Genomic DNA, 18,382 nt, shown 5'->3' with positions numbered 1-18,382 from the left:
CACATGTAATGAGATGCATATCACCAGTGTGATGTCATATCTAGTAGTCCAGTTCCATATCACACACATGTATTGGGATGCATATCACCACAGTGTGATGTCATATCTATTAGTCCGGCCCCATATCACACACATGTAATGAGATGCATATCACCACAGTGTGATGTCATATCTAGTAGTCCGGCCCCATATCACACACATGTATTGGGATGGATATCACCACAGTGCGATGTCATATCTAGTAGTCCAGTCCCATATCACACACATGTATTGGGATGCATATCACCACAGTGCGATGTCATATCTAGTAGAACAGTCCCATATCACACACATGTAATGGAATGCATATCACCACAGTGTGATGTCATATCTAGTAGTCCAGTCCCATATCACACACATGTAATGAGATGCATATCACCACAGTGTGATGTCATATCTAGTAGTCCAGTCCCATATCACACACATGTAATGAGATGCATATCACCACAGTGTGATGTCATATCTAGTAGTCCGGCCCCATATCACACACATGTAATGAGATGCATATCACCAGTGTGATGTCATATCTAGTAGTCCAGTTCCATATCACACACATGTATTGGGATGCATATCACCACAGTGTGATGTCATATCTATTAGTCCGGCCCCATATCACACACATGTAATGGGATGCATATCACCACAGTGTGATGTCATATCTAGTAGTCTGGTCCCATATCACACACATGTAATGGAATGCATATCACCAGTGTGATGTCATATCTAGTAGTCTGGTCCCATATTACACACATGTAATGTGATGCATATCACCAGTGTGATTTCATATCTAGTAGTCCAGTTCCATATCACACACATGTAATGGGATGCATATCACCACAGTGTGATGTCATATCTAGTAGTCCAGTCCCATATCACACACATGTAATGGGATGCATATCACCACAGTGTGATGTCATATCTAGTAGTCCGGCCCCATATCACACACATGTAATGAGATGCATATCACCACAGTGTGATGTAATATCTAGTAGTCCAGTCCCATATCACACACATGTAATGAGATGCATATCACCACAGTGTGATGTCATATCTAGTAGTCCAGTCCCATATCACACACATGTAATGAGATGCATATCACCACAGTGTGATGTCATATCTAGTAGTCCGACCCCATATCACACACATGTAATGAGATGCATATCACCAGTGTGATGTCATATCTCGTAGTCTGGTCCCATATCACACAATGTAATGGAATGCATATCACCAGTGTGATGTCATATCTAGTAGTCTGGTCCCATATTACACACATGTAATGTGATGCATATCACCAGTGTGATTTCATATCTAGTAGTCCAGTTCCATATCACACACATGTAATGGGATGCATATCACCACAGTGTGATGTCATATCTAGTAGTCCAGTCCCATATCACACACATGTAATGGGATGCATATCACCACAGTGTGATGTCATATCTAGTAGTCCGGCCCCATATCACACATATGTAATGAGATGCATATCACCACAGTGTGATGTAATATCTAGTAGTACAGTCCAATATCACACACATGTAATGGGATGCATATCACCACAGTGTGATGTCATATCTAGTAGTCCGGTCCCATATCACACACATGTATTGGGATGCATATCACCACAGTGTGATGTCATATCTAGTAGTCCGGCCCCATATCACACACATGTAATGAGATGCATATCACCACAGTGTAGTAGTCCAGTCCCATATCACACACATGTATTGGGATGCATATCACCAGTGTGATGTCATATCTAGTAGTCTGGTCCCATATTACACACATGTAATGTGATGCATATCACCAGTGTGATTTCATATCTAGTAGTCCAGTTCCATATCACACACATGTAATGGGATGCATATCACCACAGTGTGATGTCATATCTAGTAGTCCAGTCCCATATCACACACATGTAATGGGATGCATATCACCACAGTGTGATGTCATATCTAGTAGTCCGGCCCCATATCACACACATGTAATGAGATGCATATCACCACAGTGTGATGTAATATCTAGTAGTACAGTCCCATATCACACACATGTAATGGGATGCATATCACCACAGTGTGATGTCATATCTAGTAGTCCGGTCCCATATCACACACATGTATTGGGATGCATATCACCACAGTGTGATGTCATATCTAGTAGTCCGGCCCCATATCACACACATGTAATGAGATGCATATCACCACAGTGTGATGTCATATCTAGTAGTCCGGCCCCATATCACACACATGTATTGGGATGCATATCACCACAGTGCGATGTCATATCTAGTAGTCCAGTCCCATATCACACACATGTATTGGGATGCATATCACCACAGTGCGATGTCATATCTAGTAGTCCAGTCCCATATAACACACATGTAATGGAATGCATATCACCACAGTGTGATGTCATATCTAGTAGTCCAGTCCCATATCACACACATGTAATGAGATGCATATCACCACAGTGTGATGTCATATCTAGTAGTCCAGTCCCATATCACACACATGTAATGAGATGCATATCACCACAGTGTGATGTCATATCTAGTAGTCCGACCCCATATCACACACATGTAATGAGATGCATATCACCAGTGTGATGTCATATCTCGTAGTCTGGTCCCATATCACACACATGTAATGGAATGCATATCACCAGTGTGATGTCATATCTAGTAGTCTGGTCCCATATTACACACATGTAATGTGATGCATATCACCAGTGTGATTTCATATCTAGTAGTCCAGTTCCATATCACACACATGTAATGGGATGCATATCACCACAGTGTGATGTCATATCTAGTAGTCCAGTCCCATATCACACACATGTAATGGGATGCATATCACCACAGTGTGATGTCATATCTAGTAGTCCGGCCCCATATCACACACATGTAATGAGATGCATATCACCACAGTGTGATGTAATATCTAGTAGTACAGTCCCATATCACACACATGTAATGGGATGCATATCACCACAGTGTGATGTCATATCTAGTAGTCCGGTCCCATATCACACACATGTATTGGGATGCATATCACCACAGTGTGATGTCATATCTAGTAGTCCGGCCCCATATCACACACATGTAATGAGATGCATATCACCACAGTGTAGTAGTCCAGTCCCAAATCACACACATGTATTGGGATGCATATCACCAGTGTGATGTCATATCTAGTAGTCTGGTCCCATATTACACACATGTAATGTGATGCATATCACCAGTGTGATTTCATATCTAGTAGTCCAGTTCCATATCACACACATGTAATGGGATGCATATCACCACAGTGTGATGTCATATCTAGTAGTCCAGTCCCATATCACACACATGTAATGGGATGCATATCACCACAGTGTGATGTCATATCTAGTAGTCCGGCCCCATATCACACACATGTAATGAGATGCATATCACCACAGTGTGATGTAATATCTAGTAGTACAGTCCCATATCACACACATGTAATGGGATGCATATCACCACAGTGTGATGTCATATCTAGTAGTCCGGTCCCATATCACACACATGTATTGGGATGCATATCACCACAGTGTGATGTCATATCTAGTAGTCCGGCCCCATATCACACACATGTAATGAGATGCATATCACCACAGTGTGATGTCATATCTAGTAGTCCGGCCCCATATCACACACATGTATTGGGATGCATATCACCACAGTGCGATGTCATGTCTAGTAGTCCAGTCCCATATCACACACATGTATTGGGATGCATATCACCACAGTGCGATGTCATATCTAGTAGTCCAGTCCCATATAACACACATGTAATGGAATGCATATCACCACAGTGTGATGTCATATCTAGTAGTCCAGTCCCATATCACACACATGTAATGAGATGCATATCACCACAGTGTGATGTCATATCTAGTAGTCCAGTCCCATATCACACACATGTAATGAGATGCATATCACCACAGTGTGATGTCATATCTAGTAGTCCAGTCCCATATCACACACATGTAATGAGATGCATATCACCACAGTGCGATGTCATATCTAGTAGTCCAGTCCCATATCACACACATGTATTGGGATGCATATCACCACAGTGCGATGTCATATCTAGTAGTCCAGTCCCATATCACACACATGTAATGAGATGCATATCACCACAGTGTGATGTCATATCTAGTAGTCCAGTCTCAAATCACACACATGTAATGAGATGCATATCACCACAGTGCGATGTCATATCTAGTAGTCCAGTCCCATATAACACACATGTAATGGAATGCATATCACCACAGTGTGATGTCATATCTAGTAGTCCAGTCCCATATCACACACATGTAATGAGGTGCATATCACCACAGTGTGATGTCATATCTAGTAGTCCAGTCCCATATCACACACATGTAATGAGATGCATATCACCACAGTGTGATGTCATATCTAGTAGTCCGACCCCATATCACACACATGTAATGAGATGCATATCACCAGTGTGATGTCATATCTCGTAGTCTGGTCCCATATCACACACATGTAATGGAATGCATATCACCAGTGTGATGTCATATCTAGTAGTCTGGTCCCATATTACACACATGTAATGTGATGCATATCACCAGTGTGATTTCATATCTAGTAGTCCAGTTCCATATCACACACATGTAATGGGATGCATATCACCACAGTGTGATGTCATATCTAGTAGTCCAGTCCCATATCACACACATGTAATGGGATGCATATCACCACAGTGTGATGTCATATCTAGTAGTCCGGCCCCATATCACACACATGTAACGAGATGCATATCACCACAGTGTGATGTAATATCTAGTAGTACAGTCCCATATCACACACATGTAATGGGATGCATATCACCACAGTGTGATGTCATATCTAGTAGTCCGGTCCCATATCACACACATGTATTGGGATGCATATCACCACAGTGTGATGTCATATCTAGTAGTCCGGCCCCATATCACACACATGTAATGAGATGCATATCACCACAGTGTAGTAGTCCAGTCCCATATCACACACATGTATTGGGATGCATATCACCAGTGTGATGTCATATCTAGTAGTCTGGTCCCATATTACACACATGTAATGTGATGCATATCACCAGTGTGATTTCATATCTAGTAGTCCAGTTCCATATCACACACATGTAATGGGATGCATATCACCACAGTGTGATGTCATATCTAGTAGTCCAGTCCCATATCACACACATGTAATGGGATGCATATCACCACAGTGTGATGTCATATCTAGTAGTCCGGCCCCATATCACACACATGTAATGAGATGCATATCACCACAGTGTGATGTAATATCTAGTAGTACAGTCCCATATCACACACATGTAATGGGATGCATATCACCACAGTGTGATGTCATATCTAGTAGTCCGGTCCCATATCACACACATGTATTGGGATGCATATCACCACAGTGTGATGTCATATCTAGTAGTCCGGCCCCATATCACACACATGTAATGAGATGCATATCACCACAGTGTGATGTCATATCTAGTAGTCCGGCCCCATATCACACACATGTATTGGGATGCATATCACCACAGTGCGATGTCATATCTAGTAGTCCAGTCCCATATCACACACATGTATTGGGATGCATATCACCACAGTGCGATGTCATATCTAGTAGTCCAGTCCCATATCACACACATGTAATGGAATGCATATCACCACAGTGTGATGTCATATCTAGTAGTCCAGTCCCATATCACACACATGTAATGAGATGCATATCACCACAGTGTGATGTCATATCTAGTAGTCCGGTCCCATATCACACACATGTATTGGGATGCATATCACCACAGTGTGATGTCATATCTAGTAGTCCGGCCCCATATCACACACATGTAATGAGATGCATATCACCACAGTGTAGTAGTCCAGTCCCATATCACACACATGTATTGGGATGCATATCACCAGTGTGATGTCATATCTAGTAGTCTGGTCCCATATTACACACATGTAATGTGATGCATATCACCAGTGTGATTTCATATCTAGTAGTCCAGTTCCATATCACACACATGTAATGGGATGCATATCACCACAGTGTGATGTCATATCTAGTAGTCCAGTCCCATATCACACACATGTAATGGGATGCATATCACCACAGTGTGATGTCATATCTAGTAGTCCGGCCCCATATCACACACATGTAATGAGATGCATATCACCACAGTGTGATGTAATATCTAGTAGTACAGTCCCATATCACACACATGTAATGGGATGCATATCACCACAGTGTGATGTCATATCTAGTAGTCCGGTCCCATATCACACACATGTATTGGGATGCATATCACCACAGTGTGATGTCATATCTAGTAGTCCGGCCCCATATCACACACATGTAATGAGATGCATATCACCACAGTGTGATGTCATATCTAGTAGTCCGGCCCCATATCACACACATGTATTGGGATGCATATCACCACAGTGCGATGTCATATCTAGTAGTCCAGTCCCATATCACACACATGTATTGGGATGCATATCACCACAGTGCGATGTCATATCTAGTAGTCCAGTCCCATATAACACACATGTAATGGAATGCATATCACCACAGTGTGATGTCATATCTAGTAGTCCAGTCCCATATCACACACATGTAATGAGATGCATATCACCACAGTGTGATGTCATATCTAGTAGTCCAGTCCCATATCACACACATGTAATGAGATGCATATCACCACAGTGTGATGTCATATCTAGTAGTCCGACCCCATATCACACACATGTAATGAGATGCATATCACCAGTGTGATGTCATATCTCGTAGTCTGGTCCCATATCACACACATGTAATGGAATGCATATCACCAGTGTGATGTCATATCTAGTAGTCTGGTCCCATATTACACACATGTAATGTGATGCATATCACCAGTGTGATTTCATATCTAGTAGTCCAGTTCCATATCACACACATGTAATGGGATGCATATCACCACAGTGTGATGTCATATCTAGTAGTCCAGTCCCATATCACACACATGTAATGGGATGCATATCACCACAGTGTGATGTCATATCTAGTAGTCCGGCCCCATATCACACACATGTAATGAGATGCATATCACCACAGTGTGATGTAATATCTAGTAGTACAGTCCCATATCACACACATGTAATGGGATGCATATCACCACAGTGTGATGTCATATCTAGTAGTCCGGTCCCATATCACACACATGTATTGGGATGCATATCACCACAGTGTGATGTCATATCTAGTAGTCCGGCCCCATATCACACACATGTAATGAGATGCATATCACCACAGTGTAGTAGTCCAGTCCCAAATCACACACATGTATTGGGATGCATATCACCAGTGTGATGTCATATCTAGTAGTCTGGTCCCATATTACACACATGTAATGTGATGCATATCACCAGTGTGATTTCATATCTAGTAGTCCAGTTCCATATCACACACATGTAATGGGATGCATATCACCACAGTGTGATGTCATATCTAGTAGTCCAGTCCCATATCACACACATGTAATGGGATGCATATCACCACAGTGTGATGTCATATCTAGTAGTCCGGCCCCATATCACACACATGTAATGAGATGCATATCACCACAGTGTGATGTAATATCTAGTAGTCCAGTCCCATATCACACACATGTAATGGGATGCATATCACCACAGTGTGATGTCATATCTAGTAGTCTGGTCCCATATCACACACATGTAATGAGATGCATATCACCACAGTGTGATGTCATATCTAGTAGTCTGGTCCCATATCACACAATGTAATGGAATGCATATCACCAGTGTGATGTCATATCTAGTAGTCTGGTCCCATATTACACACATGTAATGTGATGCATATCACCAGTGTGATTTCATATCTAGTAGTCCAGTTCCATATCACACACATGTAATGGGATGCATATCACCACAGTGTGATGTCATATCTAGTAGTCCAGTCCCATATCACACACATGTAATGGGATGCATATCACCACAGTGTGATGTCATATCTAGTAGTCCGGCCCCATATCACACATATGTAATGAGATGCATATCACCACAGTGTGATGTAATATCTAGTAGTACAGTCCAATATCACACACATGTAATGGGATGCATATCACCACAGTGTGATGTCATATCTAGTAGTCCGGTCCCATATCACACACATGTATTGGGATGCATATCACCACAGTGTGATGTCATATCTAGTAGTCCGGCCCCATATCACACACATGTAATGAGATGCATATCACCACAGTGTAGTAGTCCAGTCCCATATCACACACATGTATTGGGATGCATATCACCAGTGTGATGTCATATCTAGTAGTCTGGTCCCATATTACACACATGTAATGTGATGCATATCACCAGTGTGATTTCATATCTAGTAGTCCAGTTCCATATCACACACATGTAATGGGATGCATATCACCACAGTGTGATGTCATATCTAGTAGTCCAGTCCCATATCACACACATGTAATGGGATGCATATCACCACAGTGTGATGTCATATCTAGTAGTCCGGCCCCATATCACACACATGTAATGAGATGCATATCACCACAGTGTGATGTAATATCTAGTAGTACAGTCCCATATCACACACATGTAATGGGATGCATATCACCACAGTGTGATGTCATATCTAGTAGTCCGGTCCCATATCACACACATGTATTGGGATGCATATCACCACAGTGTGATGTCATATCTAGTAGTCCGGCCCCATATCACACACATGTAATGAGATGCATATCACCACAGTGTGATGTCATATCTAGTAGTCCGGCCCCATATCACACACATGTATTGGGATGCATATCACCACAGTGCGATGTCATATCTAGTAGTCCAGTCCCATATCACACACATGTATTGGGATGCATATCACCACAGTGCGATGTCATATCTAGTAGTCCAGTCCCATATAACACACATGTAATGGAATGCATATCACCACAGTGTGATGTCATATCTAGTAGTCCAGTCCCATATCACACACATGTAATGAGATGCATATCACCACAGTGTGATGTCATATCTAGTAGTCCAGTCCCATATCACACACATGTAATGAGATGCATATCACCACAGTGTGATGTCATATCTAGTAGTCCGACCCCATATCACACACATGTAATGAGATGCATATCACCAGTGTGATGTCATATCTCGTAGTCTGGTCCCATATCACACACATGTAATGGAATGCATATCACCAGTGTGATGTCATATCTAGTAGTCTGGTCCCATATTACACACATGTAATGTGATGCATATCACCAGTGTGATTTCATATCTAGTAGTCCAGTTCCATATCACACACATGTAATGGGATGCATATCACCACAGTGTGATGTCATATCTAGTAGTCCAGTCCCATATCACACACATGTAATGGGATGCATATCACCACAGTGTGATGTCATATCTAGTAGTCCGGCCCCATATCACACACATGTAATGAGATGCATATCACCACAGTGTGATGTAATATCTAGTAGTACAGTCCCATATCACACACATGTAATGGGATGCATATCACCACAGTGTGATGTCATATCTAGTAGTCCGGTCCCATATCACACACATGTATTGGGATGCATATCACCACAGTGTGATGTCATATCTAGTAGTCCGGCCCCATATCACACACATGTAATGAGATGCATATCACCACAGTGTGATGTCATATCTAGTAGTCCGGCCCCATATCACACACATGTATTGGGATGCATATCACCACAGTGCGATGTCATGTCTAGTAGTCCAGTCCCATATCACACACATGTATTGGGATGCATATCACCACAGTGCGATGTCATATCTAGTAGTCCAGTCCCATATAACACACATGTAATGGAATGCATATCACCACAGTGTGATGTCATATCTAGTAGTCCAGTCCCATATCACACACATGTAATGAGATGCATATCACCACAGTGTGATGTCATATCTAGTAGTCCAGTCCCATATCACACACATGTAATGAGATGCATATCACCACAGTGTGATGTCATATCTAGTAGTCCAGTCCCATATCACACACATGTAATGAGATGCATATCACCACAGTGCGATGTCATATCTAGTAGTCCAGTCCCATATCACACACATGTATTGGGATGCATATCACCACAGTGCGATGTCATATCTAGTAGTCCAGTCCCATATCACACACATGTAATGAGATGCATATCACCACAGTGTGATGTCATATCTAGTAGTCCAGTCTCAAATCACACACATGTAATGAGATGCATATCACCACAGTGCGATGTCATATCTAGTAGTCCAGTCCCATATAACACACATGTAATGGAATGCATATCACCACAGTGTGATGTCATATCTAGTAGTCCAGTCCCATATCACACACATGTAATGAGGTGCATATCACCACAGTGTGATGTCATATCTAGTAGTCCAGTCCCATATCACACACATGTAATGAGATGCATATCACCACAGTGTGATGTCATATCTAGTAGTCCGACCCCATATCACACACATGTAATGAGATGCATATCACCAGTGTGATGTCATATCTCGTAGTCTGGTCCCATATCACACACATGTAATGGAATGCATATCACCAGTGTGATGTCATATCTAGTAGTCTGGTCCCATATTACACACATGTAATGTGATGCATATCACCAGTGTGATTTCATATCTAGTAGTCCAGTTCCATATCACACACATGTAATGGGATGCATATCACCACAGTGTGATGTCATATCTAGTAGTCCAGTCCCATATCACACACATGTAATGGGATGCATATCACCACAGTGTGATGTCATATCTAGTAGTCCGGCCCCATATCACACACATGTAACGAGATGCATATCACCACAGTGTGATGTAATATCTAGTAGTACAGTCCCATATCACACACATGTAATGGGATGCATATCACCACAGTGTGATGTCATATCTAGTAGTCCGGTCCCATATCACACACATGTATTGGGATGCATATCACCACAGTGTGATGTCATATCTAGTAGTCCGGCCCCATATCACACACATGTAATGAGATGCATATCACCACAGTGTAGTAGTCCAGTCCCATATCACACACATGTATTGGGATGCATATCACCAGTGTGATGTCATATCTAGTAGTCTGGTCCCATATTACACACATGTAATGTGATGCATATCACCAGTGTGATTTCATATCTAGTAGTCCAGTTCCATATCACACACATGTAATGGGATGCATATCACCACAGTGTGATGTCATATCTAGTAGTCCAGTCCCATATCACACACATGTAATGGGATGCATATCACCACAGTGTGATGTCATATCTAGTAGTCCGGCCCCATATCACACACATGTAATGAGATGCATATCACCACAGTGTGATGTAATATCTAGTAGTACAGTCCCATATCACACACATGTAATGGGATGCATATCACCACAGTGTGATGTCATATCTAGTAGTCCGGTCCCATATCACACACATGTATTGGGATGCATATCACCACAGTGTGATGTCATATCTAGTAGTCCGGCCCCATATCACACACATGTAATGAGATGCATATCACCACAGTGTGATGTCATATCTAGTAGTCCGGCCCCATATCACACACATGTATTGGGATGCATATCACCACAGTGCGATGTCATATCTAGTAGTCCAGTCCCATATCACACACATGTATTGGGATGCATATCACCACAGTGCGATGTCATATCTAGTAGTCCAGTCCCATATCACACACATGTAATGGAATGCATATCACCACAGTGTGATGTCATATCTAGTAGTCCAGTCCCATATCACACACATGTAATGAGATGCATATCACCACAGTGTGATGTCATATCTAGTAGTCCGGTCCCATATCACACACATGTATTGGGATGCATATCACCACAGTGTGATGTCATATCTAGTAGTCCGGCCCCATATCACACACATGTAATGAGATGCATATCACCACAGTGTAGTAGTCCAGTCCCATATCACACACATGTATTGGGATGCATATCACCAGTGTGATGTCATATCTAGTAGTCTGGTCCCATATTACACACATGTAATGTGATGCATATCACCAGTGTGATTTCATATCTAGTAGTCCAGTTCCATATCACACACATGTAATGGGATGCATATCACCACAGTGTGATGTCATATCTAGTAGTCCAGTCCCATATCACACACATGTAATGGGATGCATATCACCACAGTGTGATGTCATATCTAGTAGTCCGGCCCCATATCACACACATGTAATGAGATGCATATCACCACAGTGTGATGTAATATCTAGTAGTACAGTCCCATATCACACACATGTAATGGGATGCATATCACCACAGTGTGATGTCATATCTAGTAGTCCGGTCCCATATCACACACATGTATTGGGATGCATATCACCACAGTGTGATGTCATATCTAGTAGTCCGGCCCCATATCACACACATGTAATGAGATGCATATCACCACAGTGTGATGTCATATCTAGTAGTCCGGCCCCATATCACACACATGTATTGGGATGCATATCACCACAGTGCGATGTCATATCTAGTAGTCCAGTCCCATATCACACACATGTATTGGGATGCATATCACCACAGTGCGATGTCATATCTAGTAGTCCAGTCCCATATAACACACATGTAATGGAATGCATATCACCACAGTGTGATGTCATATCTAGTAGTCCAGTCCCATATCACACACATGTAATGAGATGCATATCACCACAGTGTGATGTCATATCTAGTAGTCCAGTCCCATATCACACACATGTAATGAGATGCATATCACCACAGTGTGATGTCATATCTAGTAGTCCGACCCCATATCACACACATGTAATGAGATGCATATCACCAGTGTGATGTCATATCTCGTAGTCTGGTCCCATATCACACACATGTAATGGAATGCATATCACCAGTGTGATGTCATATCTAGTAGTCTGGTCCCATATTACACACATGTAATGTGATGCATATCACCAGTGTGATTTCATATCTAGTAGTCCAGTTCCATATCACACACATGTAATGGGATGCATATCACCACAGTGTGATGTCATATCTAGTAGTCCAGTCCCATATCACACACATGTAATGGGATGCATATCACCACAGTGTGATGTCATATCTAGTAGTCCGGCCCCATATCACACACATGTAATGAGATGCATATCACCACAGTGTGATGTAATATCTAGTAGTACAGTCCCATATCACACACATGTAATGGGATGCATATCACCACAGTGTGATGTCATATCTAGTAGTCCGGTCCCATATCACACACATGTATTGGGATGCATATCACCACAGTGTGATGTCATATCTAGTAGTCCGGCCCCATATCACACACATGTAATGAGATGCATATCACCACAGTGTAGTAGTCCAGTCCCAAATCACACACATGTATTGGGATGCATATCACCAGTGTGATGTCATATCTAGTAGTCTGGTCCCATATTACACACATGTAATGTGATGCATATCACCAGTGTGATTTCATATCTAGTAGTCCAGTTCCATATCACACACATGTAATGGGATGCATATCACCACAGTGTGATGTCATATCTAGTAGTCCAGTCCCATATCACACACATGTAATGGGATGCATATCACCACAGTGTGATGTCATATCTAGTAGTCCGGCCCCATATCACACACATGTAATGAGATGCATATCACCACAGTGTGATGTAATATCTAGTAGTACAGTCCCATATCACACACATGTAATGGGATGCATATCACCACAGTGTGATGTCATATCTAGTAGTCCGGTCCCATATCACACACATGTATTGGGATGCATATCACCACAGTGTGATGTCATATCTAGTAGTCCGGCCCCATATCACACACATGTAATGAGATGCATATCACCACAGTGTGATGTCATATCTAGTAGTCCGGCCCCATATCACACACATGTATTGGGATGCATATCACCACAGTGCGATGTCATGTCTAGTAGTCCAGTCCCATATCACACACATGTATTGGGATGCATATCACCACAGTGCGATGTCATATCTAGTAGTCCAGTCCCATATAACACACATGTAATGGAATGCATATCACCACAGTGTGATGTCATATCTAGTAGTCCAGTCCCATATCACACACATGTAATGAGATGCATATCACCACAGTGTGATGTCATATCTAGTAGTCCAGTCCCATATCACACACATGTAATGAGATGCATATCACCACAGTGTGATGTCATATCTAGTAGTCCAGTCCCATATCACACACATGTAATGAGATGCATATCACCACAGTGCGATGTCATATCTAGTAGTCCAGTCCCATATCACACACATGTATTGGGATGCATATCACCACAGTGCGATGTCATATCTAGTAGTCCAGTCCCATATCACACACATGTAATGAGATGCATATCACCACAGTGTGATGTCATATCTAGTAGTCCAGTCTCAAATCACACACATGTAATGAGATGCATATCACCACAGTGCGATGTCATATCTAGTAGTCCAGTCCCATATAACACACATGTAATGGAATGCATATCACCACAGTGTGATGTCATATCTAGTAGTCCAGTCCCATATCACACACATGTAATGAGGTGCATATCACCACAGTGTGATGTCATATCTAGTAGTCCAGTCCCATATCACACACATGTAATGAGATGCATATCACCACAGTGTGATGTCATATCTAGTAGTCCGACCCCATATCACACACATGTAATGAGATGCATATCACCAGTGTGATGTCATATCTCGTAGTCTGGTCCCATATCACACACATGTAATGGAATGCATATCACCAGTGTGATGTCATATCTAGTAGTCTGGTCCCATATTACACACATGTAATGTGATGCATATCACCAGTGTGATTTCATATCTAGTAGTCCAGTTCCATATCACACACATGTAATGGGATGCATATCACCACAGTGTGATGTCATATCTAGTAGTCCAGTCCCATATCACACACATGTAATGGGATGCATATCACCACAGTGTGATGTCATATCTAGTAGTCCGGCCCCATATCACACACATGTAATGAGATGCATATCACCACAGTGTGATGTAATATCTAGTAGTACAGTCCCATATCACACACATGTAATGGGATGCATATCACCACAGTGTGATGTCATATCTAGTAGTCCGGTCCCATATCACACACATGTATTGGGATGCATATCACCACAGTGTGATGTCATATCTAGTAGTCCGGCCCCATATCACACACATGTAATGAGATGCATATCACCACAGTGTAGTAGTCCAGTCCCATATCACACACATGTATTGGGATGCATATCACCAGTGTGATGTCATATCTAGTAGTCTGGTCCCATATTACACACATGTAATGTGATGCATATCACCAGTGTGATTTCATATCTAGTAGTCCAGTTCCATATCACACACATGTAATGGGATGCATATCACCACAGTGTGATGTCATATCTAGTAGTCCAGTCCCATATCACACACATGTAATGGGATGCATATCACCACAGTGTGATGTCATATCTAGTAGTCCGGCCCCATATCACACACATGTAATGAGATGCATATCACCACAGTGTGATGTAATATCTAGTAGTACAGTCCCATATCACACACATGTAATGGGATGCATATCACCACAGTGTGATGTCATATCTAGTAGTCCGGTCCCATATCACACACATGTATTGGGATGCATATCACCACAGTGTGATGTCATATCTAGTAGTCCGGCCCCATATCACACACATGTAATGAGATGCATATCACCACAGTGTGATGTCATATCTAGTAGTCCGGCCCCATATCACACACATGTATTGGGATGCATATCACCACAGTGCGATGTCATATCTAGTAGTCCAGTCCCATATCACACACATGTATTGGGATGCATATCACCACAGTGCGATGTCATATCTAGTAGTCCAGTCCCATATAACACACATGTAATGGAATGCATATCACCACAGTGTGATGTCATATCTAGTAGTCCAGTCCCATATCACACACATGTAATGAGATGCATATCACCACAGTGTGATGTCATATCTAGTAGTCCAGTCCCATATCACACACATGTAATGAGATGCATATCACCACAGTGTGATGTCATATCTAGTAGTCCGACCCCATATCACACACATGTAATGAGATGCATATCACCAGTGTGATGTCATATCTCGTAGTCTGGTCCCATATCACACACATGTAATGGAATGCATATCACCAGTGTGATGTCATATCTAGTAGTCTGGTCCCATATTACACACATGTAATGTGATGCATATCACCAGTGTGATTTCATATCTAGTAGTCCAGTTCCATATCACACACATGTAATGGGATGCATATCACCACAGTGTGATGTCATATCTAGTAGTCCAGTCCCATATCACACACATGTAATGGGATGCATATCACCACAGTGTGATGTCATATCTAGTAGTCCGGCCCCATATCACACACATGTAATGAGATGCATATCACCACAGTGTGATGTAATATCTAGTAGTACAGTCCCATATCACACACATGTAATGGGATGCATATCACCACAGTGTGATGTCATATCTAGTAGTCCGGTCCCATATCACACACATGTATTGGGATGCATATCACCACAGTGTGATGTCATATCTAGTAGTCCGGCCCCATATCACACACATGTAATGAGATGCATATCACCACAGTGTAGTAGTCCAGTCCCAAATCACACACATGTATTGGGATGCATATCACCAGTGTGATGTCATATCTAGTAGTCTGGTCCCATATTACACACATGTAATGTGATGCATATCACCAGTGTGATTTCATATCTAGTAGTCCAGTTCCATATCACACACATGTAATGGGATGCATATCACCACAGTGTGATGTCATATCTAGTAGTCCAGTCCCATATCACACACATGTAATGGGATGCATATCACCACAGTGTGATGTCATATCTAGTAGTCCGGCCCCATATCACACACATGTAATGAGATGCATATCACCACAGTGTGATGTAATATCTAGTAGTACAGTCCCATATCACACACATGTAATGGGATGCATATCACCACAGTGTGATGTCATATCTAGTAGTCCGGTCCCATATCACACACATGTATTGGGATGCATATCACCACAGTGTGATGTCATATCTAGTAGTCCGGCCCCATATCACACACATGTAATGAGATGCATATCACCACAGTGTGATGTCATATCTAGTAGTCCGGCCCCATATCACACACATGTATTGGGATGCATATCACCACAGTGCGATGTCATGTCTAGTAGTCCAGTCCCATATCACACACATGTATTGGGATGCATATCACCACAGTGCGATGTCATATCTAGTAGTCCAGTCCCATATAACACACATGTAATGGAATGCATATCACCACAGTGTGATGTCATATCTAGTAGTCCAGTCCCATATCACACACATGTAATGAGATGCATATCACCACAGTGTGATGTCATATCTAGTAGTCCAGTCCCATATCACACACATGTAATGAGATGCATATCACCACAGTGTGATGTCATATCTAGTAGTCCAGTCCCATATCACACACATGTAATGAGATGCATATCACCACAGTGCGATGTCATATCTAGTAGTCCAGTCCCATATCACACACATGTATTGGGATGCATATCACCACAGTGCGATGTCATATCTAGTAGTCCAGTCCCATATCACACACATGTAATGAGATGCATATCACCACAGTGTGATGTCATATCTAGTAGTCCAGTCTCAAATCACACACATGTAATGAGATGCATATCACCACAGTGCGATGTCATATCTAGTAGTCCAGTCCCATATAACACACATGTAATGGAATGCATATCACCACAGTGTGATGTCATATCTAGTAGTCCAGTCCCATATCACACACATGTAATGAGGTGCATATCACCACAGTGTGATGTCATATCTAGTAGTCCAGTCCCATATCACACACATGTAATGAGATGCATATCACCACAGTGTGATGTCATATCTAGTAGTCCGACCCCATATCACACACATGTAATGAGATGCATATCACCAGTGTGATGTCATATCTCGTAGTCTGGTCCCATATCACACACATGTAATGGAATGCATATCACCAGTGTGATGTCATATCTAGTAGTCTGGTCCCATATTACACACATGTAATGTGATGCATATCACCAGTGTGATTTCATATCTAGTAGTCCAGTTCCATATCACACACATGTAATGGGATGCATA

The 18,382-nt window shown here is 42.0% G+C and overlaps 1 protein-coding gene across 1 annotated transcript in view; it reads right to left on the bottom strand.

Annotated features, from left to right (window-relative positions):
* The window catches only part of LOC144351400 (stimulated by retinoic acid gene 6 protein-like), a 42,317-nt gene that overhangs the window by 12,347 nt on the left and 11,588 nt on the right, over positions 1-18,382 (bottom strand). The window lies entirely within an intron of this gene.

This window comes from Saccoglossus kowalevskii, chromosome 13 (assembly GCF_978046115.1).
Source record: "Saccoglossus kowalevskii chromosome 13, keSacKowa6.1, whole genome shotgun sequence".
Taxonomy (NCBI): domain Eukaryota; kingdom Metazoa; phylum Hemichordata; class Enteropneusta; family Harrimaniidae; genus Saccoglossus; species Saccoglossus kowalevskii.
Note: the sequence above shows the minus strand (reverse complement) of the source record. Positions and strands in the feature narration are given on the sequence as shown.